Source organism: Dendrobates tinctorius, unplaced genomic scaffold, assembly GCF_039654945.1.
Source record: "Dendrobates tinctorius isolate UK_male_01 unplaced genomic scaffold, ASM3965494v1 ptg000160l, whole genome shotgun sequence".
NCBI classification, from domain to species: domain Eukaryota; kingdom Metazoa; phylum Chordata; class Amphibia; order Anura; family Dendrobatidae; genus Dendrobates; species Dendrobates tinctorius.
Genome location: NW_027361827.1, coordinates 28481074 through 28508324, shown reverse-complemented (window position 1 = coordinate 28508324; position 27251 = coordinate 28481074).

Genomic DNA, 27251 nt, shown 5'->3' with positions numbered 1-27251 from the left:
TAATTTATACCATTATGTGGTACCGGTTTTTTATTACTGGGTTACCATAAAGTGCCTATTATTATTAGTGGTATATTACCCTTAATTGGGGAATGGGTGATTAGTGGGCGATTTTTTGTGATTAGATTGTACTAAAACTGTATTGCAGTCTCAGGAGGCCATATTTGCTAATCATACTCATTTGGGCAAAAACTGCATTGCAATGAGGAATCAGGAGGCCCCCTTTCCTCTTAAAAATCATTATGCCTAATATAGGAGTTCAGCCAGGAGGCTGTAATTGCTAATCCAAATCATTTGGGATAAAACTGTGTGGGTTGCAGTGAGGAATCAGGAGGACACATTTCCTCTTAAAAATTGTTAGGTATAAGAGTGTTGTTCAGACACATTAACAAAGAAAATGAATAGTGATTGTTCATTTAGTGACGGGTGACCTACAGGTGTGTCCTAAGATTGTGAAAAAGCAGATTACAAGAGGGGAAGGGTACATACAACATGAATAGGAAAAAGCGAGGATATGGTGAAAGGGGGAATTGGGCTATGTGCACAGTAGCAGAAAATTTCTGCTTAGAAACCGGACTCCCTTTCCCAGAAACCGCACGGCTTTTTCTGCATGTTTTCTGCGCAAAAAACGCACATTTTTTATGCATTTTTTTCCACGCTGTTCCAGACCCATAGAAATGGCCAGAAATGTGTAAAAATCAGCGAAATTAAAGAGCATGCTGCGTTTTTTACCGCAAAGCTGTTTTTTCGCGGTAAAAAACGCATCAATATGCACAAAAAGTGCAAAATGCATAGAAATGAATGGGAAGCTTATTTTTAGCGTCTTTATAGCGGATTTATTGGCAAATCCGCTAAAAAAATGCTAAAAAACTCTGTGTGTGCACACAGCCTAAGCTGGGTGTTCGAAGTGTACGTGGGTTAGGTGTTAATGTTAATAAAAGCTTGACTGAAGAAACACCGTCTTGTCCTATCCAAAGAATATTGACAACATCTGTTACTGGATGGGCTACTCCACTCCCTTTCTTTGTCAACCACAAAGTGGTACAACTGTAGATGAGGGCCAGAAAGAGCATGTGCTCCAGTGGATGGCAAGCACTGCATCAAGTGACCTCTCCTCCTCTTGCTCCACCTTAACTTCACACACAGTACAATCTTCAGAGGTGGCACTCCAATCAATCTTGCTTCCTCTCACGTCACAAATTTGCAAATGCCCAACTTACTGTGGGGTACCACAGAGGAGCCATTCTTCAGAGCTGTTTACACATTCTATTCCATGGGCATCAGAGGTCTGCTCCAAAGATTCACAGATTCCAGAGGAGGAAAGCATCTGCACCGATGTCCAACATTTTTTATGTTGGATCCGGGGCTGGCCAAAGTAGAGCCTGAGCAGAATCTAGACCCCTGTCACTAGATGCTATCGACCGGGGGTAGAGGTATTTCTGATGATTGTCGGATCGCATGATCGGACCACCTTCTTTGACATGGTTGTGGTATGTGCCGCCTATGTGTGTCAGGGTGATGAGCGTCGCACATGATCTTTGCCATGTCACATGATGGATATGGGGAGAGGATAAATTACAGGTAGTGATGATCACTGGTCTTCATTTGGATAGGTGCTTCTGTGGTGCCCTGCATCTTTATCGCCACAAAGGGGTTAAATATGTACTGTTTGGTATTGGTTTTGTGAGCATGGGAGTTATGCTTTCTCTGCTAGAGACTACAACACACACACACAATTCACCTCACTCCCTTACTTGTCTGAAACTTAAGCCCCCGTCACACATAGCGATCTCTGTGACAATTTCTGTGACGCAACAACGATCTCACCAGCGAGATCTCTGTGTGTGACACTGACCAGCGACGGCCCCCCCTGCCGGTTATCGCTGATCGTCCTGGAATAGCCAGGACATTTTTTTGATTGCTGGTCTCCTGCTGACCAGCACGCATCGCTGCGTGTGACAGGCGGGAGACCACCGATCAGCGATCAGCGCGCAGGTAGCTTGGGTAAACATTGGGTATCTAAGCAGTCCGCGTCACTAAGAAACCCAATGTTTACCTTAGTTACCAGTGCGCTGATGCAGGGAGCTGGTAACTAAGGTACACATCGGGTTTCTAAGTGCCGCACGCTGCTTAGAAACCCGATGTGTACCTTAGTAACCAGCTCCCTGCATCAGCGCGATGGTAAGTAACGTACACAGCGACGCCGTGCGCTCGGCGTCGCTGATGCTGATTGCTGGTGAAGCTGCCTGTTTTACCGCCTACCAGCGATCACGTAGCGACTCACCAGCGATCCTGACAAGTTGATATCATTGTCGGGATCGCTGGTGAGTCGCTATGTGTGACGGGGCCCTTAGAGCTTTACAGACATACCCTAACTGGGAGGGGGAGGAGTTGAAAGTTGTTGTTCAGTGAAGAAGAAAGAAGTGAACGCTCCTGGCAGCTATGATGATGACATGTGGTCCCTCTTGGAGCAAAGCAAAGAAGCATCAGGGAATCAGCCCCTAGGCCATCCATGCTTTCAGAGCAGGGTGGTAAGCAGAGAGACTGTGTGAGTTTATACAACCTACATTGGAGTGTTTTCCCCGGGAATACAGCAGCAAACTAGGATCAGTGAGGATTGTACAAGAAGGAACTTAACAAAGGATTCAAGCTACAAGTTGCCCGAAGAGGAAAATACAGTGAGTAGTGGCTATACTAGAAGTTCCAAACTCTGGGAAGCCTTGGTCCCAGAAGGGATTAGAATAGTAGGAAGTTACACTGAGTCACAGCAGGGAAAGATAACTCCCATTCTGCAGAGCAGACTGTAAGCTGGTGAGAGTTGTAATATCTCCTCTGAACTGCACCTGAGCTACAGTAAATGATAAAGTGACTTTTCTTGTCTCCTGCTTTATTACTCCTTGCCTTCTACTTTCATCACAATCTCTGGGGGTCTGCCCTGGTTGGAGAGGGTTTAACATCTGCATCTACTCCCCCAGGGATCATCTGCAGTGCCGGCTATACTACAGTCGAACACTCCAACTGGCGTCACGAATCACTACATAAACTTTATCCCTAATCAATACTCCCCTTTTACATGACCGCCTGAGGCCACGGACCGGGTCACTGCCACTGTGACATTTCCCATTGAAGTTAACGGGCCCGGCGCAGAGTATCCCACGGCCTCTGGGGCACGTCATTTTCTATGATAATGAAGGTGCTATGTGATCCTATCCCCTGCCCCTTGTCAAATTGCAAATTATGCTATATACATAGAGCGAATATATATATATATATATATACTAGCTGAAGTGCCAGGCGCTGCCCGGGCATAGTAACTAACTGTGGTTAGTTACAAAAAATTATAATTATCCTCCATCCCATAGTCCCGTGCCCATATACCCATCATACATATCCACCATCCCATAGGCCCGTGCCCATATACCCATCATACATATCCTCCATCCCATAGTCGAGTGCCCATATACCCATCACACATCCTCCATCCCATAGTCCCATGCCCATATACCCATCATACATATTCTCCATCCCATAGTCTCATGCCCATATACACATCATACATATTTGCCATCCCCTAGTCCCGTGCCCATATACCCATCATACATATCCGCCATCCCATAGTCCCGTGCCTATATACCCATCATACATATCCTCCATCCCATAGTCGAGTGTCCATATACCCATCATACATCCTTCATCTCATAGTCCCATGCCCATATACCCATCATACATATCCTCCATCCCATAGTCCCGTGCCCATATACCCATCATACATATCCGCCATCACATAGTCCCGTGCCCATATACCCGTCATACATATCCTCCATCCCATAGGCCCGTGCCCATATACCTGTCATACATATCCTCCGTCCCTTAGTCCAGTGCCCATATACCCATCATACATCCTTCATCTCATAGTCCCATGCCCATATACCCATCATACATATCCTCCATCCCATAGTCCCGTGCCTATATAACCATCATACATAGCCTCCATCCAATAGTCCAGTGCCCATATACCCATCACACATCCTCCATCCCATAGACAACCATTATGACATCATAATGAGCGACGGCAGGGCTTTCAACCTATGATGACATCAGCGTCACCATGGCAACCATTGTAACATCATAATAAGGGGCAGGGCTTGATACGCACACACTGTTTCCACAGTATGCAAATAGGGGCATTATGACATCATAATGAGGGGCGGGGCTTGACACGCACACACTTTTTCTCCAGTGTGTAGATAGGGGCAAAATTGTTTGGTGAATTGGAATGTGCGGGGTTAAAATTTCGCCTCACAACATAGCTTAGGACGCTCTCGGGGTCCAGACGTGTGACTGTGCCAAATTTTGTGGCTGTAGCTGCGACGGTGCGGATGCCTATCCCGGACATACACACACACATACACACACACATACATACATACATACATGCACACTTTGAGCTTTATATATTAGATATATATATATTTACAGTGAAGGAAATAATTATTTGATCCCTTGCTGATTTTGTAACTTTGCCCACTGACAAAGACATGAACAGTCTATGATTTTAAGGGTAGGTTAATTTTAACATTGCGAGATGGAATATCAAAAATAAAATCCAGAAAATCACATTGCATAAATTATATAAATTTATTTGCATTTTGTATTGAGAAATAAGTATTTGATTCCTTACCAGCCATTAAGAGTTCTGGCTCCTACAGACCACTTAGAGACTCCTAATCAACTCGTTACTGCATTAAAGACAGCTGTCTTACATAGTCACCTTTATAAAAGACTCCTGTCCACAGATTCAATTAATCAGTCAGACTCTAATCTCTACAACATGGGCAAGACAAATGAGCTTTATAAGGATGTCAGGAACAAGATCATAGACCTACAGAAAGCTGGAATGGGCTACAAAACCATAAGTAAGACGCTGGGTGAGAGGAAGACAACTGTTGGTGCAATAGTAAGAAAATGGAAGAAATACAAAATGACTGTCAATCGACATCAATCTGGGGCAACATGCAAAATCTCACCTCATGGGGTATCTTTGATCATTAGGAAAGTGAAAGATTAGCTTTAAACTACACGGGGGAACTTGTTAATGATCTCAAGACAGCTGGGACCACAGTCACGAAGAAAACCATTATTAACATATTACGCCGTAAAGGTTTAAAATTCTGCAGTGCCCGCATGGTCTCCCTGCTCAAGAAGGCACATGTGCAGGCCTGTCTAAATTTTGCCAATGAACCCCTGGATGATTCTGTGAGTGATTGGGAGAAGGTGCTCTGGTCAAATGAGACAAAAATTGAGGACTTTGGCATTAACTCAACTCGCCGTGTTTGAAGGAAGAGAAATGCTGCCTATGACCTAAAGAATACCATTCCCACTGTCAAGCATGGAGGTGGAAACATTATGTTTTGGGTGGCGGTAGCATGAACGAGGGCCCCTTGCGCTGGTGAAAGAGGCATGGGAAGGAGACGTGGCCATCTCTAAAGTGTCGGCTGTTGAGTACATCGTGCGCTTCTTGGACAAAATGATGGCCTTGTAGTGGCTGGTGCAGGACAATATGGCCCATGCTCAGGCTGAGCAGAAGCACTGGTACAACTAGAACACTTGTGAAAGGACCTACCAGGTTGGTTAGAAAGTGTGGGTACTGGTCACCGTACCACAGGACAAGCTTCAGGCAGCCTGGGAGGGCCCATACCTCGTGCACCAGTGCCTCAATGATGTTACGCACCTGGTAACCCTAGACCATGCCCGTGGAAGGAGGAAGGCCTTCCATGTGAACATGATGAATGCTCATCATGAGTAGGAGCCCTGCTCCCTCCCTGTGTCCAACTTTCCTGATGAAGGAGAGGCCAAAACCCTCCTGGATCTGCTCACCCAAGCCAAGGTGGGTGGATCCATTGAAGATGTAAACGTTGGTCACCAGTTCTCCGAGAACCAACAGTCCCAGCTGGAGGATACGCTATGCCCCATCTGAGAGCTGTTTAGAAGCCTTCCCAGAAGGACCAAGTTGGTTGCCCATCACGTGGACACTGGGGATCACCCTCCCGATCTGGCGGTCAGCATATCGGGGTCTCTCGAGGTGCAGCAGCAGATGCACCAGGAGATTGATGAGATGCTGAAGTTGGGGGTGATCCAGGCATCCAACAGCGCATGGACGTCGCCCATAGTCCTCGTCCCCAAAAAGAACCAAGCAACCCGATTCTGCATGGACTTCCGGGGGCTGTCACGGTCACAATGCGTTCCTGTTGCCACACATCGATGACCTGCTCGATCAGTTGTCCGGGGCTAAGTACCTGACTGTTAGGGCTGGTGGAACGCACCAAATAATATAAAGATGGTAATAAGGTGCGTTCGCAGCCCGGGGTCCACAGTGCAGAGATGTTAACTGCTGCTCAATAATGGCAGACACTAAATGGCGGTATATCACTGGACACACGTGGGTTAGACACCACCAAGTATGTAGTAGTGACAGGCTTTGTTGCTTCACAGAGCCACGGTACCGCATAAGACAGATGCCATACCCTGTTGACTGTCACAGGGCACAGCGGAGTCAGCGCTAGTGTACGGTCACAAGACTCTGCCCCAAGGACATGGGGTAAGAGCCTCTATAGATCCACTAAGTGCATGGTGTCACACCTGCGAATGCCACTAATAGACGCTGGCTACTGTAGAGTGCAGACAAAGTGCACAGTGGCGAACAGGCAAGCTACTACTTGGCGCTGAAGCTAGTCCCTGACTCTGCCTCCTACCTGCACTAACAGCCTAGGCACTATCTGGCAAGGCTGAACAACACATGCATACCAAGGGTATGGGTTTCATAATGAGTCATTCACCAGAGACATTCATACGTGCAAACAACACTCACTCCAAATGGACTATACTAGTGCACGGCCATGCAGCCGTGCGATCCTTTTATTACCGCAGCCTTCTGGGACCTTGCTGATGGCCCAATCCGAGCTGCTTGAGGACCTGAGCATGTGATCTCTGACCACCAGTGAGTGGTCTTCTCACGGGCATGCTCACATGGAGAAAAACAGGACTTAGTCCCAGGGACGTCTGCTTGCTGCTGACTATTACTGGATGGTATAGCTGAACCTGAGACAGCAGCAGCAACCAGACGCATAGCATTAGCCTGAGCAAGATGCTGGGACCAACGCCTCCGCTGAGCAGGACCCTCTGCGGCTGCAGAAGAATGGGAGACCACAGAGGAGATGGCTGGAGATTCCCACTGTGCAGTGGCGGGAATTTGATGCCTGACACTGACCATCATGGATCTGAGCTGGGGATATTGGCATATCCCTATGACTCATGAGGCCCGGGAGTGCTCTGTCTTTATCACCCTGTTTGGATTGTATGAGTCTACCGTGATGCCATTCGGCATGAAAAATACCCCTGACATATTTCAGCAGATGGTCAACACATTGCTCCAGGGACTTGAAGGGTACATGGCTGCGTACCTGGATGATATTGCCATCTTTAGTCCAACCTGGGAGGATCACCTAGTGCATCTGACCCAGGTGCTTAGGCAAATACACCGGGCAGGTTTAACCATCAAGCTGGAAAAGTGCCAGCTGGGCAAGAGCAAGGTCCTCTACCTGGGTCACCGGGTAGGCAGGGGGGTTCTGAAGCCAGAGCCCAGGAAAGTGGATGCCATCCTGGCCCACCTCCAGGACCAAGAAACAGGTGATGTCCTTCTTTGGGACTGCTGGGTACTATAGGAGGTTTGCTCCACACTACATGAAACAACTATAAGTGTACTATGGCATCTAATTGCACGGGATAATACAAGATTGAGACCAAATAAGTATATTTAACAAGGATAACACAACTACCAGAGTTCTTCCTTCAGTAACGAAAACACAGCACAATATAGAATGATGCAAGTAAAGTAAAACTAGCAGAGCACTTCCTGCAATAGTAATGAAAACAGCACACTGAATGATGCAGAATAACTGAAGGGCGGGGCGCGACCGCTAATATGAACCAGTCCAACAGTAATATGATGCAGGTGTGCACATTATAACTAAAACATAGGGCACTAAACATAGGAGTCCAGCAGTAAGCATGAAAGTAAGCCCACTGCATTTAATGAGGCAGTCCTGTGATGTTATGAATGAGCACGCACACAAAACTAAAGTGTAGAAGTCCAGCAATCATAAGGGTGGAAAAGCACATGGCACTTAAACGTAGAAGTCCAGCGTGATACAAAAGGGGAATAAACAGGAGAAGATCACTATAAGTACCCTTAGGGCTGAAAGTCCCGCACAAGTCCAGCAACGCAGCCCAAACAAACACAGACCTAGAGGAAATGGAGATGTCAGGATTCCTTACTAGCTACAGCAGTTCAAGGCTCGAATAGCTCCACACTAGAAGTCCAGACTGTAGTTAAGCACAGACAGCGTCAGGGAGATGCACAGAGGACTGTAGGCGGCAGAATGTGGAAAGGCAGAGCACCAAGTAACAAGCAGCAGCAGGGAGTAAACCAGCAGACAGGCAGGAGCTCTGGAGCCAACAGCAACAAAACACTCAGGCACAGAGGAGCACATGACCTGAACTTAAATAATCAGGACAGACAGGAAGTTCCATGACAAGGTGAGATATGAGACTCCATCTCGGTTCAGGGCAAACAGGCACAAAGGAAAGTACGGAATCCTTACACTATAGTACCCTGGCCAAGCCCCTGAAAAAGCTGCCTCATGCGTTAGACTGGTCTGTTTCCTGCGAGACCACTTTTCAGGCGCTCAAGACTGCTTTCTCCAGCTCCCCAGTACTAAAAGCTGCTGTCTTGGCGGCGCCGTTTGTAGCACAGACCGACGCCAATGACTTAGGCCTTGGTGCCGTGCTCAGCCAAGTCAACAAAGCCGGTCAGGAGCATCCTGCCCTGTACCTGAGCAGGAAGCTATTGCCGAGAGAGGTGGCCACAATGGAAAAAGAATGCCTGGCAATTGTATGGGCACTGCAGAGTCTGCAGCCCTACTTATACGGGTACCCTTTCATCATGGAGATGGACCACAATCCCCTCAGTTGGTTGCACACAGTCTCAAGGACGAATAGGAGGTTGCTATGCTGGAGCCTCAGGCTCCAGCAATACCACTTCACCATTCGCCACAAAAGGGGGCACGACCATGGGAATGCTGATGGAATATCCCAGCAAGGGGAGGTTGTGGAAAGGTGTGCAGTGGAACACAGAGATGTGATATCCGCTAGCGCCCTCTAAAGTAAGGAGGTATGAGGGACGAGGGACAATCCATTTTGGATTATAGATTCAGGACATCTCCATCCACTCCTGGAAGGTGCCCTCACCCTTGCGTTCCCCCTGGCTAGAAAAGGCAATGTAATATTTTCCTTAATTAACTCCAAGAACAAGCCCTTTGAAGCTGTGGTCCCCAATAATTATTACAAGGGTGTGAACTCTCCTGCAGCTACAGCCAGCTGGCTCCCTTTGTCTGATCCAAGCACATGGAGACATTGTGGCACCAAAGGTATCAGCAAGTCACTGAGGTATTGAATCTGGAAAATGACCTATAATAACAGAATTCAATATCGCTGAGGCTTGCCAAGCACATAATCGGAATCAGCATTCCTTCCCCCACATGCCCTTGCCGGCAACCACGTGTAATGCTCTGCATTATTGAGTTATAAAGCATAGCTACCAGGAATTACATATGGCAGGCATATTTAGTTTCTGTGTGCAGATAAAATCCAGCAGAATCCAGTGGCACCACTGGCATTCCCTTCAGAGCTTCGGGCAGAAAGTTATGAGCCTCCAAGGTTCTGATCACAAAATCATACTCTGAGATGGGAGGAGAGAGGCTGCACAAGCCCAGGGGTGGGTTCAGAGTGTGGGAGAGAACTGCCTAGGAGATAAGAGACAACTGCTCATTTTGAGCTTAGTATTTTCTACTGGCAGGAGGACTGTTACCAGACGCAGCCAGGAAAACCATGTAACTAAGATTTGGACCTGTGATCAATCAGCGCCTCCCTGTGGTAAAAAGCTACATGACATAGTAATTGCAACCTATCTATACCCTATCCTTATGCTGCACTCCTGACTGTATACCTGTATATTGTTCTTGTAAATATTTACCTGTATATTTCTAGTACACCTTTTCGGTGATTAAATATATAATGAATCTTGGGCTGCGCTTTTATTTCGATACACGAATCCCCACGTCCGCACGCTCAGTTGGTTATATTATATGCTACCCGGGTTGGTTTCTGACCTGATAAAAGCATGTTGTCGGACAGGGCTTATGTTGAACGAGGAACTGGTGGCAGCATACCGTACTGTTAGTGCGGAACTCTGACAGTGACAGCTGGGAGGTTCATATGTATCCCCTGCCTTGTCTGGTGATGTATGTCCCCCCTCACTGGGAGTGCCTCAATTGTTTGTACCAATCAGGGAAGCCTTTCCAGCAACTATTTGCCCTTGGTGCAGTTCCCTGACTGACATGAGATAAGTGGTGGCTCCAGAGAGCCGATCCCTGCTGGGTCCTTCCTTCTCCTCCCCCGAGTTGAGCAAAGTGAACACCCCCTTCCCCTGTGCGACTTGGCACAATATGGTTCTCCAAGTACATTTTTTCTTATATGATTTTCTCCCAGCAAAGAAGGTTTACGATGCTCCCTTAACCACCAGTTCTTCATTAAAACTTCAATTCAAAGCTGTAAATGCTGGCCCAGATCCTGATACCTCATGCATGGCTCATGGCTGACTGCTGCTGTGCCATTATAAAAAGTTATAGTGTGGGTCAGTTGATCTGTCAACAACCTGTGTTATTGTCCTTACATTTTTCTACCAATATTACTCTATGAAACTGATGTTTGTGCCATCTGAGTGTGGCTGTGAAAAAAAGAAAAATTGGAACTGTTGCATGAGGTATTAAGGCTCCCTGCAAAGAAGGCTTGCAATGCTCCCATAACCACCAGTTCTTCATTGAAACTTCAATTCAAAGCTGTAAATGCTGGACCAAGACCCTGACACCTCATGCATGACCAATGGCTGACTGCTGCTGTGCCATTATAAAAGGTTCTACTGTGGGTCAGTTGATCAGTCAACAACCTGTGTTACTGTCCTTATATTTTTCTACCAATAGTACTGTATAAAACTGATGTTTGTGCCATCCGAGTGTGGCTGGGAAGAAAGAAATATTAGAATTGTTGCATGAGGTATCAGGGCTTCTAGCTAAGAAGGCTTATACAGCTCCCTTAATCATCAGGTCTTCATTGAAACTTCAATTCACAGCTGTAAATGCTGGCCCAGACTGTGATATCTCATGCATGCCCCATGGCTGACTGCTTCTGTGCCATTACAAAAGGTTCAATTTGTGGGTCAATTGATCAGTCAACAACCTGTGTTACTTTCCTTACATTTTTCTACCAATAGTATTCTAAGTAACTGATGTTTGTGCCACCTGAGTGTGGTTGGTAAAAAAAAAATGGAGCTGTTACATCAAGGCTCCCAGCAAGTCATGCTTACACCACTTCTACATTAACCACCAGGTCTTCATTGAAATTTCAATTCAAAGCTGTAAATACTGGCTCAGACCCTGATACCTAATGCATGGCCCATGGCTGACTGCTGCTGTGTTATTAGCAAATTTCTACTGTGGGTCAATTGATGCCTCTTTTAATGGTGTCTTAGGGTACCGTTACACATAGCGATGCACCAGCGATCCCGATAACGATATGGATCGCTGGTGCATCGCTAAGTGGTCGCTAGTGAGCTGCCACACAGGCAGATCTCACCAGCGACATAGCAGGGGTCGCTACTTACCTGTCAGACGCGGCGATCCTGACGTCCTCCCGCCCGTGTCCACGCGTCGCTCGTCAGCGCCACAGGAAGTCCAGCAGGAAGCGCCCGATGAGTAATGATCCAGGACCTTCTCGCGCGACCAGCGATAATCAGCGGGGGAGCCGGTCGGAGGTAAGTATCACATGTAGCGATATTGCTAGCAATATCGCTGCTACGTCACAAAATCGGTGACTTTACAGCGATATTGCTAGCGATATCGCAGTGTGTAACGGGGGCTTTAACCTAATTTTACCTGTTTGAGAAGCTTTTTGTCACCTGTTAAGGTGTTATGTATATGTTTGGTTTGGCCTCTCATTGAATCTAATGGGATTTGGGTACGTTCGTTGAACCGAACCGAACCTTGAAATGTTTGCTCATCTCTAATCCCATCCAGTATAGTCTCGGGTGGCTGGATAGAGCCTATGCCACCTACAATTTCTGGATTCAATATCTTCCCCTTAACCACCATCGCTAAAAAATATTGTTTTTTTCTGCTGAAAATAAGGAAGGCATAGCTATTTTAGCTTTTCTGTCTTAATAAGTGCTCTGTCCTGTCTTGCTTTCCCCCTCAAGTATTTTTACCTCTAGAAGTGTTTACCTCGATTGTTTTCATGTCACATTTGGCAGTCTTTATAAACTCTTGCTAAAACTATTTACTTTGCCACAATAGTCCCTGAAGTGTTTAGAATAAGCATCAGGTCACATTTATTTCTCATTATAAGGTCTATTTCCAGAGGCAATCCACACCTTTGATCTAACAAACAAGGTTAAATCAAGTTTGCATACCATACTTGTTAAAATATTCTATCAAAAGTTAATACCAGAATGAATTTCTGCCAGATTCCTGGACTGTTTTTATACATAGAAAGTAGTAACAATTGTGTCTTTAATGATTTGTTAAATGTCACTGTGGCATGTGTGCTCATGTCTAGGAAGCAGTGTTAAGTTAAATTATGAATGCTGTCATGGTTGCACTGTTCATGGAAACCTGACAGGTGTTAATTGAATTTCTACAGAAAGACTTAAGGCCCCGTCTCACTAAGCAATCTCGGTAGCGAGATCGCTGCTGAGTCACAACTTTTGTGACACAACAGCAATCTCACCAGCGAGATCGCTGTGTGTGACAGCGATCAGCGAGCGGCCCCCCTGCCAGTATCGCTGATCGCTGGAAGAAACCTCTGGACATTTCTTTGATCGCTGGTCTCCCGCTGGCCAGCACGTATCGCTGTGTGTGACAGGCAGGAGACCAGCGATCAGGTGTAAAAGATAATAAAAAAAATTAAAAATATAGTTATTCTCTCCTTCCGACGTCCCGTTCAGCCATCCTGCCTCTCTCCACGCTCCGGTCCCAGTGATCCTTTGCACGAATGACCCCGAGACTTTGTTATCCCTCGAGACCATGACATCTCGCGGTCATTCTCGCAAAGGATCACTGGGACCGGAGCGTGGAGAGAGGCAGGATGGCTGAACGGGACGTCGGAAGGTGAGAATAGCTATATTTTTTATTTTGACTCTATTTTTTACAGGGATGGCCAGCGATGCCGGGCGCTCGGCATCGCTGTGCTGATCGCTGGTGAAGCTGTCTGTGTGACAGCTCACCAGGGATCACATAGCGACTTACTAGCGATCCTGACACCTTGATATTGGTGTCGGGATCGCTGGTAAGTCGCTTAGTGTGACGGGGCCTTTATTGCAAGCCACTATGTTCACCAGATCCCAAGGCTTTCCCTGGCTTTCACCCTTTAACCCCTGAACAGGGATATGTACTTACACAGGGACTTCTGGACTGGAATCACAGAGTCAGCTGCTGACGGTGGAGCAAGTTATTGGCGAGACAAGTCATCACACAGGGTCAATATTAAGAGGTCACATGAGGAACAAAATCAGAAATCAAGTATGTGGTCAAAATACAAGCCAAGTTCAGAAAACAAGATAAATCAGGAGACGCAACAAGAGAAAGGATCAGGGCTATAGATCAGGTAATCTGAACTTATTGACAAGCAGTGGAAGTCAGAGGTTCAGGAGTTTAAGAAGCAGACAGCTCTTCCTGGAGATTTCAGGAAGAAGTAATTAAAATCAGACAAAAATTAATCTTATAGCTCTCTGATTTAGCGGCACTAAAAGTCCCAAGAATAACACAAGACTGTCAGTGTCACTCATTTCCAACAACAAAGGAGCTGCCCAGCTTCTGAAGCGGAAACAGAGGGAAGAGTAACTGTAGCATATACTTAATCTTTTAACATTTTCATCAGCTCAATGGGGCACGGGTACATTTTGAATTGATGTTGTCCATTTAAAGAGGCTTTCTAATACACCAATACTGATGAAAAAATCACATGGTGGGTTGGGATAGGTAACTAATTTGTTTGTTAATCATACCATCCATACAGAAGGCACCTTCTGTCGTTTGCTTTACTAAGCTGTAAACTAGTTACTGGCAGCTTTTGTGTTTCGCATAAAAACTGGCTACAGTCTGCAGTCACTTGCTTTCTGGTCTACTTCAGTGACATGCTTGATCTGGGGGTTTTGTGATGAACCCAAAGGTTCCACAGCTCTAGGGTACACAGAAGACAGTCTGAATGGCTAATGTAGTCCACTCCACTACGTTTCGCCCGTTTGGCTACTTCTACTACTTCTAGTTTTCAGCACTACACTAGCCTCTTTTCTTCTCCAGGTTCAACACACATGCAGTGCATACAGGAACATACTTTATAAAAGACTCTGTCCACTCTCTGAGTTTCACAAATATATAGTGCTTTTTAGCAAAGACTACACAAGTTGCCATTCCATTCAATATCTATGGAACTGACCAAAACAGACAAGTCTTCAATTTCCAATTTTTGTTTCCCCAGCAGGAAAATTAAGCAAAACACAATTCTCATTTAAATCAACATGCTGTCCATGTAACTTATAAGCTGTAGAAGGTCCTATAGGCACATATTTAGGCATTACAGATCCACAAGTCAGAGAAAGCAAGAACAGCAGAGGGTGTGCATATTTGTGCTGTGTAAGAGGCAGCAGCCCAAATAGAATGCAGCTATGAGGACTGCCCTAGTGCAGAACTCGAGACACAGAAGAAGGGACTATAGCTACATGGTCTAAGTTTTCTAAAGTTGTGTTCTGTTTGAGTTGTATTGCTATATTCCTGTTGGAGCTGTGTGGCAAAAGACAAGCCAACACAATATCTCAGCTACAAGCCAGACTGAGTATCTGGAGAAAACAGAGACAGGACTTAAACTAGCCTAAAAAGCCCGATCAGAGAAAAGGAGCACCCGGCATACAGAGAAATTGATCTACAGGAGAATTTTCTGATCCAGGGGCAGCCTTAACATGTGCCAAAGTTATTAAGTGGTAAAAATGTTAGAATACAATAAAATGGAATAGCATAATTATTATTAATGTAGGGAGGTGGACCGGGCTGGGGCAGCTTCTTGTGTGTCTGGGCTGGAACCATCGGGGCTGTCACCATTGTTGCAGGGGAAGAACTTTCTGACCGGAGCAGACCTTTGCACCTGACTGCAGGGGGCGGGTTAGGGATAAAAAAAGGCTGAGCAAGGGAAAAGGGGACTTCTGGCGGGAAGACAGAGAACACGAATGGAGAAGGTTGGCTCCGTCTCCATTGCTCCTCGCCAATCAGCAGGACGATGCTGTGGCTTATCCTTCTCTATGCGCACAGCCTGCGTTCAGACAGAGTCGGGCTCCCGACAGACTTCCACATCTGTGAGCTCTGATTGGACTGCATTCCTCGCAGTTCCTGACAGTCGTTTTCAAACGGACCACGTGCAACACCCTGACTGCAAGGTCCCCTCTTCAGCCTCCTCTCCAGAACTTTGTGACCAATGTGTTCTTTCATCTTCTACACCCCGTGCAATCCCATGTACCAGGACCGGAACCCCGCATCAGGAAAAGCCAGGAACCACCGTTTCTTTCAAGAGACATTGCTTTGACGTCATCTGGGATAGCTTCAGAGACTTCTCCTTTCACCTGCGTAGACACCGTGAAATCGTGTAGCCCTGACCGGCCGGGAGGTACAGACTAAGAAGTTTGATCCATTCCTTTACTGATCATTATTAGCGTTAGATCTACACTGTTAATGTTTGTCCTGTATTTGTATTACTTTGCTTTTGTGTTCTCCCTTCATGGAGCACTGACTGCCAATTATTCTCTGCATAAAATACCCGTTAACTCTTGTTCTGCCTCCTGCTCATCACTGTATCCCGCGTTCCTGCTAGAACCTTACATTAACACGATATACAGGGCATAAATGATTGCAAAAGACAAAATATTACAGAAGTTGTCCCCTACTTCAACAGCTTCTTATCATATCCTTCGCTTGGCCTCCACAAAATACTAAAGCCTATACTCACCTCCCATGCTAGTGTCATTCCCGCAGTATCAGGACTCGCTCTAATGGGGCTCCAGTGCTGTTCTTGCGACATGTGATGCCTGTTTCCAATCAGTGCCAGAGTCACTGTCCTCGCCTCCTGTCGACATGAGTGTAAGCAGATAGACCGGACCTCGGGTACCTGCATGCCGGGTCCTGAACTGGAAAGGCTGCATCCATTGTTCCCGGGGGAAGCCTGAGTAGGTCGGACCCCTGCTGCATGAGGAAAGCATGAGAGAGACAGAGTTTCCTGCTGACAGGAGGGGGTGGGGAGAGCCAGAAAAGGGCGCGCAGCAGCAGGGAGATAAAAGAAGAAAGCACGCGAAGCAGAGCAGTTTGGCGCCAGGGCAGAGCAGCGTGCAGAGCGGTGTGTGGCATGCTCTGCTTCCTTTGTCCTCTGCATAGAGTACCGACGCTGTGAGAGGTTGCATAGATGGAGCCTCGTTGCCTGCAGAGCCAAGTGTTGACAGTATCATGCCAGAGAGAGAGACCGCTGCGGAGCAGTGCAAAGCAGAGCCGAGCTGTGTACACAGAGCTGAGACATGCATACTAAGTAGAGCTGAGCCAGCTGTGCAGCAGCCAGAGAGTGAAGTGCCAAGTCCTGAGAACATAGGCAGTGTGCAAGCTAGTGCCAGATGTCGCCCGTCGCCAACAGCAGGGACCAGAGAGAAAGGGGCGTACAGCGTGAGTCCGGTGACTGTCAGAAAGCAAGGCACAGAACACTCCGTGTCCATGAATATAACACATGTGCCTCATGCAAGTGACCGAGGACAGGACAGAACCTTGTATCTTGACCATGCCATTAAACAACTTCTGAGCCCATACCTGATCGTGACCCCTTCTATCGTCAGCCACTTTGGGCTCGCTTGACCCAGACTGTGACGACAGTTGTGCAGGAGTCTCGTCGAGCTTAGACAGTAGTCGTGGCCCTTACCTTTGTAGGAAACTACAGTATATGGACTAGGGGCAGTGGAAGGTACCAGAGACCAACCACTGTCTCCAGAAGACGGGGGGTATTGTTGTCTGCTTGACCACATTAATGAGGACACTGCGTCGGCCGTTGCTGGGACCATTGAGTTCGGAGCAGGAGCTGCAGTACTAGGACTTCCTTATACGTTTGCTAATATTTGACCCGTTGTATTGTACTATGCCTTTAATACTGTTTAACTCTTTACCGCCCTGCGTGGAGTATTTCCCCTGTAAATAAACCTGTTAACCTTTGCTCTGCCTGCATCTCGCATTCCTGCTTGATACCTTACATGAGCATGAAGAGGATCAGCTGTAGCCTGGACTTCCTCTTCAAGGCAAAGACAGAGATGCCAGCTCTGATTGGGTGCCGGTGTCATGTGTCACAACAACCGCATGGGAGCCATGAGAGAGCGAGTGCTGACACCACAGGAATGGCACCAGCATGGGTGGTGATTTTTTATTTTATGGGGTCCAAACATTTTGATCAGGAAGGAGTTGTTCTATTCTATTAGTGGACAACTCCTTTAATATTATTATTAAAAAACACTATTCAATGTGCTATACTATATTAATGAAATATTGCAAAATATAGTGAGAACCTAGAACTCGTATACTGCTTTGCACACTAAATAAAAAAATTGGAAGACTGATTTTTTTTCCAATGCAAACATTACCTTCTGCTGAGAAACTATGCTTTATAAAAAATTATTTGCTGATCACGTTTGATTGTGTGTATAGAATTGCTATGGACGGCAGAACCTTTCCTATAGAGGGTTCACTTTACTATTATCTGCTTGGGAGCAGGGTTGGACTGGCCCACCAGAGAACCTGAGAATCCTCCGGTGGGCCCTGTCTTCTCTTTCAGGAGAGTTCATAGTGCAAATCTTGCAGCTACTATTGGGCTTTTTAGTGGGGGAGAAAGGTGGGTCCTCAAAATCAAATCCTCTGGTGGGCCCAGTGTTCTTCAGTCTGACACTGCTTGGGAGTCTAATATATTTTTCCTTGATTTGCATTTATATGGCATTAAATTGATAAAATGTTTGCCTTGTTATTGTTTCAATAACTATTATCTTTTCAGAATTAATGATTGTACATCATATCCCTTATATACTGTACATATTCTCATCTGTATGCTTCTAACTGATGGAAATGCATTTGGAATTATGGTAATTGGAAAACCTTCCTATTGGTACTGAGGTCATTTGTAATCCTCTGTTTCTATTCTTAACTAGTATTTCAAAATTAAATTAGCATAGATTGATCACTACAAAGAAATATTTTTCTGAAATTTAATTATTCATAAAGATGGTAGCCTGGAAAATTAATTGCTGCCCTTTTGTCCGTTTTACATTTATACTTTTTTCATAATCTCATCATAATCCATCATTTATACAAACAGTTCAATAATGGCATGGTGTTCTTAACATCAATGCAACATTATTTAGATGAGTACAAAAAGAATTTTGAGACTTTGTTTTACATGGAGAAATAAGCAAAAAAGAACCTTGGTCTGAAAAATGCTGAAATTACATGTGCACATTGATACAATTGACTGGTAAACTTTCGAATCTCACACTCATATACATGGTCATATTAACGGTTATTACCAAAATAGTAAGTTATTCCCGATCCACAGGATCGGGATAATTTAATGATCGCTGGAGGCCTCACTGGGACCTCTTATTATGCTGAAAACGGGGCTTTGGGACCCAGGAATTAACACAGGAGATCCTTGCCTTGAATGGAGCGGAAATGTGCATGTTTTGTCTCCTATTAAGGAAAATTCTATGCAGAGATTGCTGCAGCGACAAAAAAGGTTAGTCATTAAAATTTAACAAAAAGATTGTCCATAGCACGAACAAGTGGCCATGTCGAAAGCCTGTGGAACCGGACTAGAGCACTGTGAACCTCTTCCTATCTGCTGGCATTGCAGGTATCTCTTGTGAGCTTCACATGATGCATACAGTATGTCACACCGCAATGATAGTGTCATGGTGGGCTTATTACTCAGAAGGGGTATCAGGGATACAAGCAAGTAGGAGGAGGTTCACAGGGAACACTTCTGGTGGTCACAAAAAAAAATCGTTATGGCCAGTGGTCCAGGGCCTTTGAAAACTTTTTCTGAACTCTTCCAGGGACCCAAATAATTTCACAAAAAATGTAAGTAATGTCACAAAACACCCTGCACTGTTTGTATAGCAATATCATATTGACTTATACTCAATGTCTCTATGCAAAAAGAAACCCACAAAAAGCAATGTCACAAAATGTAACATTTTTGCAGAAAAACAAAGGTGTATGCAAAATCACCATTAAGGAATTGTATTTTATAATTTCACTTTATAGTGACAAATCTGTCAGTCTCAAACATGAATATTGATACTGTGCTTCATGATCTCATCAGACAAATCAAGGATATGAAGGGTCGGTGGCCGTGCTGGGGGGGTGGTCCCTGTTCTTACCGCGCAGAGACGAAACAGAGACAAGATGGAGACAGATTCTGGGTGCAACAGGTCCAAGTTTTATTCACTCGCTGTCCGCCTGACAGCCTCACAGCACTCCGCAATTTTTCCTCAAGGTGCTCTGGTTACAATACACCACAGAACACCGCACTTTCGCCAGGAGCTTTCTGGAACCCTCCCTCAGTATTTATAGCACTCCCGATCCCCTGTCACTGTAACTCCGCCCCCCATGACCAACGGTTTCTAAAGCCCTAAGCTGATGTCAAGTCCTTTGCTCACACTCCTCCCTGCCATCTAATGGTCAACCCAAGGTACTGCACGTCCACTACACTTTCCTAGCTGTTTCCCCACTGTACTAACTGACACCTGTCTAAAGTGTGCAAACCTATCTTTCTCTATACTGACACGTCCGTCCGTCCGTCAGGTCACCTTCCCTACAGATACAAGCCAATCTCCCTAAATCATGTTGTACTGTCCATTTATAGAAAGCCTCATGTGATTCTTGGTTGATCCATCAATCTACTCTATCCAATCTGATATAATCTAATCTAATCTATCTAAACTATATACAGTATAATATACCTATCTATTTATCCATCTATCTATCCGCCTGTCTAGGCCTCAGAGACAGAGAGACATGACTAACACCCTTTGATACAGCCTCCACTGCCTTGCTGTGTTATGGTGGCCTTCACTTCACCCAGACTCCTCGCCCTGGCACTTAACATATTAATGGAGTTGGTCTTCTTCTGTTCAACAACTTCACCTTCAATCCAATCTCACCTTTACTCTCCCTTCTTTTGAATTGCACTCTATCTGTATCCATTCTCTCTTAAACCTCCAATTATCCATCATATATAGACCTCCAGGCTCTGCCACCACATTTATTGGCCACTTTGCCTCCTGCCTTCTTCACTTTTTCTCTTCTGACATTCCCACCATCATCATGGGTGAATTCAACATTACCATTAACATCCACTTGTCAGCAATCTCCAAACTCCTTTCACTTGTTTCATCTTGTTTCATACTATGGTCATTCAAATCCACCCATACAGATGGACATACACTAGATATCATATTCACTCATCTCTGTTTCCTATCTAACTTCACAGCCTCAATTCTCCCCCTATCTGACCACCATCTATTTATTTAACTCTCTTATCAGATCCATCACTATAAATGACATCATGCTTTCCCTTTATCGGAAGTCCACTGCATTGGTGTAACCCTTGATACTGCCCTGTCTGTCAAACCACCCATATCCAAGCTCTCAACACCTCCTGCAACCTCCAACTTAAAAATGTTTCCAGAATTTTACATTTCCTTAACCCTCAATCTACTGGAATATTAATGTATGCTGTCATCATCTACCACATGAACTGTTGCAATTTCCTCCACTGTGGTCTCCCCGCTTACACTCTAGCACCTCTCCAGTTCATACTTAACTCTGCAGCCCAACTAATCAACCTTTGCCCTTGCTACTCCTACACCTCTGTGCTCTGCAAAGATCTTCATTTGCTCCCAATTTCTCAACTCCCATTTTCCCAATGGATAAAATTTAAACTGCTAACATTGAATTGCAAGACGGTCCATAATCTGCTTCCTCAATAATCTGCCTCCTCCATATATCTCCGAACTAATCTCCCCATATCTTCCCACATGTATTCTCCGGTCCTCACAAGATCTCCTTCTCTCCTCCACCCTCGTATGCTCCTCACTCAATCACCTTCAAGACTTCTCTGAAGTTTCCCCCATCTTCTGTAATTCCATGCACCAAGATGTGCAGCACCAAGGATGGAATCAATGGTGCTCTAAAAATAAACAATTATATTTATCTTTTTTCATTTTCTTTTTACAGCAGAACCAGGTGAAAGAAAAAGTGTTTTTGTGCTAAGCTCACAAAAAAATCATATTTCTGACTGGCCAATCTGTTTCAGAATTATGTGAGAGCATTTCATCTGGTTTAACTAACACATACCAATGAGCTTCTCTGTCTCTATGTCATTTCAAGTGATCTATTGAAGAAGATTAACAAGATAGTGTACACTTCATGTAAACCATGGCTTCAGGAAGATGAACAAGCTTTATCTACTGAGTGATGAAAACATTTCATGAGGATACCAGTACAACTAAGATCATTGAGGTTGTCATCTTGTAAAAGTCAAGTTGTAGTGTAAAAAAGAATCAGGTTTTTGGGTTTAAATCTTATTTTTTTCTGACATTATTAGAGGATAAAATAATTTTATTGCTGATGGAAACATTAATGCTGCAAAGAGTTACATAGCTGCTATGCAATAGACATGGTGAAATCTGCTATGAAAATCTGCAAAATTAATTGGCATGATTGGATTCCACTTAAAAAAAACTTGACAGGTTCTCTCATGTTTAAAAGACGTGAACATACCCGTATGGTGACTTAGTACACAGGCAAAGCAAAGCAAAAATGAAAAACAAACAAAAAAAAACAAAAAAAAGCAAAATAAAATGTTTTTTTTGTTTACCACTTCCTGGTTTTTTTTGCCACAATTTTTATTTTTTCCTTGTGGGTAGAGTTGAGCGACTTTTGGTTTTTTAGGGTCGCGTTTCGTTTCGTGAAACCCGACTTTTCCAAAAGTCGGGTCGAGCAAGATCGTCCGATTATAGGGAAAAGTCGAGGTCGTCCCGAAACACGAAACCCAATGTAAGTCAATGGGGAATAAAAGTCGGCAGTGAGAGGAGGACAGGAAACACACCAACAGTGCCCATTTGAATGCCAAAAGCATCAATTCTTCTTACTTAAGCTTGTCAACCTTATTTAACTTTATAATACAAGTTACGCACTGAAAAATGGGGGTTATTTGGCTACAGTTGTGGGGGGGGAGGGCTGGCTCCAGGTTTTCATGTGCCCTGGGCGAAAGAGCGCCCCTTTAACACATACCACAACTCATCATGCTCCGATACGGCAGAGAAATAGCGGTATAGTACAATGAAAAATACTTCACTTTTTACATCTCATGACGACGCCCATCTATTTCTCCATACAGAATCATTGGTCCCATATAATGTTTGAAACAGTATATGATGAGCTCCACATAATGCTACAGTATATGTTGGTCCCCATGGATGAAGCTCCACTGTCTTATGGGCCCAAATAATGCTCCAAACATAATGGGCCCCATTTCTAATGCTCTAGTGCAGTGGTCCCCAACCTTTTTTGCACCAGGGACCGGTTTCAAGCAAGACCATTCTTCCATGGCCCGGCAGGGCGGGGATGGAGGTGTGGCAGGGGCGGGGCTTTGGTCATAAGGGGGCGGGGCTATGGACACGGTTGTAGTGTAGCAGTGCATACTTATAATTAAATAACATTTATAATGTGACTCAACTCACCATAGGTTTTGAATGAGTGCTCCATCACCCCCTTCTCCCCATCATTGCCTTCACCCCATCACTCCCTTCTCCCCATCATTGCCTTCACCCCATCACTCCCTTCTCCCCATCACTGCTATCTCCCCATCATTGCCTTCACCCCATCACTGCCGTCTCTCCATCATTGCCTTCACCCCATCACTCCCCTCTCCCCATCATTGCCTTCACCCCATCACTGCCGTCTCTCCATCACTCCCCTCATGGCCTTCTCCTCATGTCCCCATCTCCTCCAGGGCCAGGCTACACAAACACAGACAGACAGACAGACAGACAGACAGACACACCACCTCTCTCCTCTCACCTGCCCGCCGCCCGCGCTTCCTCGCTCTGACACAGCAGCGGCGCGCTCCTCTCTGTGTCAGTCAGAGACAGGAAGCGCGGGCAGCGGGCAGGAAGCTGGACGGGTCCTTGCAGCTCCACTCCTGCTATTCCCTCTTGCAGGCAGCGGAGCTGCTTGGATCGCTCCCTGGCCGCCGCTAAGAATTGCTGCGCGCCGCCCCAGCCCCCGCTACGCCACTGACTGCCCCTGGCTCCCCTTGTGTCCGCGGACCGGCAAGGGCACTGCAGCGGCCCGGTGCTGGGCCGCGGACCGGCGGTTGGGGACCCCTGCTCTAGTGTATAATGGGCCCTGTAAATGCTGCTCCAGTGTCTGATGTCCACCTTTGGAATGTTCCAGTGTATGGTGGGCCCCATCTATCATTCTCCAGAGTATAGTGCTCCCCAAAAATTGCTGTCCCAACATTGAAAACAATCAAATAAGTCTCCTCGCTAGGGAATCCCTGTACTTGTCTGGACTCCTCGTCGTCCCCATCTTCCATCTCACTGCACAGTATTTCAACCTTGCAAGTGCTGTGATCCTGAGCAAGCAGGAGGGGCCCACTCGTTGGCGACGGCACTCGCACAGGGCCCCTGATAGTACGGTGGTGTGTCTGATGGCGGGTGGGCCGAACCTGCACTTTCATCTGCAGCTTCCTCTTTGTCACCGTGTAAGATGGAACTGTATATGGGAAGGGTAACCTGAGTTTCATCAGGGTCAGATTCAGGCCGTGTAGCGTGCGAGGGGAATGTAGCGGTCTGGGTCAATGTACCAGCAGATTCATCGAGCAGTGGCTGGGCATCAGTGCACTTGTGTCGCCCCCAGGAGTACGGTCGCCACAGTGGCATTACCTTCTTCCTAGAGAGTGTGATGTCATGCTTGGGAGCAACCATCGATCTGTCTAACAGGTTAACTGATTGGGCGGCGTTATTCCCACGAGTCATGACCCTCCAAACAGCGTTCATGAAGGCAAAGTGTTTGTTTTACGTGGGCAGTATGGTTGCAAAGCTGAACCTTAAAGGAATGTCCAGAAGGGCACCACCAGGAGTGGAGCCTACGGTTAAATTCGACTCCACCTGGGAAACCTCAACCATGCCAGCTACAGAACAGATGCACACATTGCAAGCTTAATTCCGTTAACGAATGAGACTCCGTCATGCCCCGCGGTCCGAGTCCGGCTTACTAGAGGGACACGTGAGGCTCTGGCACATGAGATTGGCCAATAACTGGTTGTCATGCTCTTACATGTCCGTGGCTGCATGTGCGCTACACTGAAAAAGCCAGCGTTTGTCGCTTACAGGTCCAGATAACCCGCTGAACAATGTTAGTGATGGGGATCACTGATTACAATTATTACCCGCGAACAATGATTTCCCAGTAAGTGCAGGTCAACCGCAGTTCCGGAATTAGGCCTAACCGTCATTCCTGAAAAAATGAAAAACTTACGTGTGCAAACCACAGGTGCTGTAGCTTGCTTAACAGCTCGCCAGCCGTTCTCACGCCCAGTATGGATTACACGTGATTGCACAAAGGTGAGAAAGGGTACCGTATCCCCAGATAACATGTATGGATAGCGTACACATTCAAAATATATGTCTATACATCAGGAGGCAGGCTCAGACGGTGTTAGGCCCAGTATGGATTGCACGTGATTGCACAAAGGTTAGAAAGGGTACCATATCCCCAGATAACATGTATGGATAGCGTACACATTCAAAATATATGTCTTTACATCAGGAGGCAGGCTCAGACGGTGTTAGGCCCAGTATGGATTGCACGTGATTGCACAAAGGTTAGAAAGGGTACCGTATCCCCAGATAACATGTATGGATAGCGTACACATTCAAAATATATGTCTATACATCAGGAGGCAGACTCAGACGGTGTTAGGCCCAGTATGGATTGCACGTGATTGCACAAAGGTTAGAAAGGGTACCGTATCCCCAGATAACATGTATGGATAGCGTACACATTCAAAATATATGTCTATACATCAGGAGGCAGGCTCAAATGGTGTCAGGCACAGTATGGATTTGACGACCCAGACTACACAGCGGAGGAGCAGGGAGAGGTAAAGATTGCAAATGCTGGGGCCCTGCCCAAGCAAGGGGGGCCCACTCGTGGGCGTCGGTACTGGCACTGGGCCCCTCATAGTACGGCGGTGTGTCTGACGGCGGATGTGCACCACCACCGTCAGAGACACTTGATTGCACTATGAGGGACCCTGTGCCAGTGCCCGCGCCCAAGAGTCGGCCTACCCACCTGTCCAGGGCAATGGCACTCGCACGGTGTCATGCACTAGGTGGTGACCCCGGCCATGGGGGGGGGGAGGCAGCACAGTTAGGGAGTTTTTGAAAGTGGCATATGTTGATGTTGGACATTCAGCTGATGCAAAAGGCGAAATAGGTCAAGTCCCAGGAAGAGGTGGACCAAAGCAAGCCATTTTTCTGTCACCCTATGTGTCATCAGGGGAAGGTGGGACAAAATCCTTGGAAACCCATGCATGGTTCATTTTAATGAAGGTTAGATCATCCACATTTTGGGTTGACAGACGGGTCCTTTTTTCTGTCAGGATTGATCCAGCTGCACTGAAGACTCTTTCCGATAGCACACTTGCAGCTGGGCAAGCGAGCTCCTGTAAGGCATATTGTGCCAATTCAGGCCAGGTGTCCAGTTTAGCGGCCCAATAGTCAAAGGGGAATGACCTGTGTGGGAGAACATCGATATGGGAGGAAAAGTAGTTTGTAACCATAGTTGACAACTGCTGTCTCCTGTCACTTTCCATCGATGCAGTATTACCAGTTGTGTGAGCGGTACTTGAAAAATCAGTCCACAACATTGTCATGAAACCCCTGTCTCCAACGCCACTTCTGCTGTGTGCACCACGAACACCTCTGCCAAGCTGCCCCCGGCCCGTACGGCTCGTGTGAGAACCATCACCGCTGCTGTGTGCTGGGAATGCCTCAAGCAACCGATTTACCAGAGTTGCTTGTTTATTAGCTAATATTAGGTCAAGGTTCTCCTGTGGCATGATGTTTTGTAATTTGCCTTTATAGCGTGGATCCAGGATGCTGGCCAACCAGTAGTCGTCATCGTTCATCATTTTGGCAATGCGGGGGTCCCTTTTTAGGATCTGCAAGGCATAATCTGACATGTGGGCCAATGTTCCCGGTGTCAATGATGCACTGCGAGTGCTGGTTGGAGGAGCACTTTCTGGCAAATCCACATCCCTCCAGTCACGCACAAACCCTGTACCAGACATTGCCACACCAACATTTTCACTTGCCCCACGAGATGCATCCTCCTCCCCTAAGTAATCATCCCCATCATCCTCCTCCTCCTCCTCCTCTTCTTCCTCCACCTCGTCCAGGAGAAGTCCCTGAGCAGACAATGGCTGAATGTCATCAAGGATTCCCTCCTCCTCTTCCTCCTCATCAACATTGGCTGCAGAAGCCTGCTCCTTAAGGTGCGTCAAAGTTTGCATGAGCAGACGCATAAGTGGGATGCTCATGCTTAGGATGGCGTCGTCTGCGCTTACCAGCCGTGTGCATTCCTCAAAACACTGAAGGACTTTACAGAGGTCTTTCAGCTTCGACCACTGCACACCTGTCAACTCCATGTCTGCTCTCAAAGTGCCTGGCCGTGTATCCTCCCACAAATGCATTATGGCCTGCCTCTGCTCGCACAGCCGCTCCACCACGTGCAGGGTGGAGTTCCACCTTGTTGCAATGTCGATTATGAGGCGGTGGTTGGGAAGGTGGAGCAATCGCTGCAGCTTCTGCATACGAACGGAGTGTACAGGCGACCGGCGGATGTGCGCGCACAGTCTTCGCACTTTCTGGAGCAGGGCTGTTAATTCCGGATAATTTTTGAGGAAGCACTGCACCACCAGGTTCAAGGTGTGAGCCAAGCAAGGTATGT